Source organism: Henckelia pumila, unplaced genomic scaffold (assembly GCF_033568475.1).
Source record: "Henckelia pumila isolate YLH828 unplaced genomic scaffold, ASM3356847v2 CTG_461:::fragment_4:::debris, whole genome shotgun sequence".
Classification (NCBI taxonomy): domain Eukaryota; kingdom Viridiplantae; phylum Streptophyta; class Magnoliopsida; order Lamiales; family Gesneriaceae; genus Henckelia; species Henckelia pumila.
The window spans coordinates 119,971-121,799 of record NW_027331832.1 but is presented as its reverse complement, the minus strand read 5'-3'; positions in this window follow the sequence as shown (position 1 = coordinate 121,799).

Below are 1,829 nucleotides of genomic sequence, written 5' to 3'. Positions count from 1 at the left end.
GTTGTTGTCTTTCAGTGCGTTTTCCAACTGCCCAATGCTAGTCTCCATGGATTGCAATACCGCGCCCATGTTGGCCATGTGCTTCTCCAAGCTGTCAAGGCGAGACTCAGTTCTGGCCATCCTCTTACCTGATTCCTGCACAAAAGTACTAACCACATCCTCCAAAGATGGCTTACCCTCACTCTTATTTTTCATGAACCCCGAAGGATTCAACACATTATTATTGTTAGCATAAGAAAAATTTTCATGATTTCGCAAGCTAGGATGGTAAGTATTAGGGACAGAGTTACCTCGATAGCCTCCATAACCTCTTTGATTGATGTATTGGGCTTGTTCATTATAGTGAGATTCATCCATAGCACCCAGCATACCTGCTGGTTCTGCAACACTCACTTTATTCAACGCAGCTACCTGTGTAGTCAGTGCAGATAATTGAGCAGTGATGGATGTGAGAGGATCCACTGCATACACTCCAGCTGGCTTTTTTACCCCCATACACTCAGATGGCCATTGGAAACTATTGACCGTCATCTGCTCCAGCATATCATAGGCCTGCACATGGTCCTTAGCAAAAATGGTACCTCCAGCCGTAGAGTCCACATTCATTCTCGTAGGCACATTCAGTCCGTTGTAAAACCACTCGATCTGTTCCCAATCTGCAAAATTGTGGTTAGGACAATGTCTTAATAATTCTTTATACCTTTCTCATGCCTTGTAGAGCTGTTCAGAATCCATCAAAGAGTAGAGAATTCGCACTTTGAGATCGCCGCATAGACTGCAATTAAAAATAAGAAGAAATTAATTAGTAACTTAAAATAAAATAAAATAAAAAATCTAAATAAAAATCTAGACTAATTGGTAACAAGACTAAAAAATAATCAAAATTTACTCCTCGGCAACGGCGCCAAAAACTTGTTGTGAAAATTTCTCGCAAGCATATGAGTGTCAAGTTTTAATATAGTGAATAGTTCAGATATTGATCCCATAGGGAGTAAAATGAAAATAATCAGTGCTTGTAATTAAAATAGTCTAAACTTTATCTAGAAAATCAATATTTCATAATTTTGCAGAAAAATTAAATAGCAATGAAGTTTTGATAAGCACGCACACAACTTTCAGATAAAATCAATCAGAGAAAAATGGTCTAGAGGTATAGATTTCACCTGGTTTCAACAACAATCAATCCTAATTAATTAATCTTCATGAATTTCAGTCAATTAATAGACAAGAACACTTAAATTTATTATTTCCCTCTCCCGAGCAAAAAATAATGTTTATCAACTACAATTCAATTTCAATATCCCTATTAAGAATTTATCGCAGTGATCTATAACAAAACAATGTTCTTTTAAAAGCTCTGTTAAAATTATGCACTCTCCCGAGCTGTATAAATAATTAACAGTGTATTTTCCAATGGTCCTATTCAAAATCTCCTCTCCCGAGCAATGATTTCAAATAAATATAACAAATAATTTATTGATCAGATAATTGAAAAGACAATCAATTTTATAAAAAACAATTAATCTAGAAACAAAACTCAATTCAATAAAATCAAAAATTCATGAAAGTGTTTACACCAGGTTCCATCCGACCTCTAGACTCTAAAAATTTAGTTCATAATAAAATTCTGAATAAAACAAAACATGTTCAGAAAATTCAACATATTTAGAATAAAATAAATAAAGATAAGAAACAAATCCGTCGTCGACGCCGTGTCCGGTCTATCGATCTATGTCTTCGTTCTTCAATTAAGCTCAAGCAATCTTCCAAAAGTTCACGATTCAATCCCTAATCTCTGATATGTGTTTTTGTGTGTGGCGGCTCTCTTT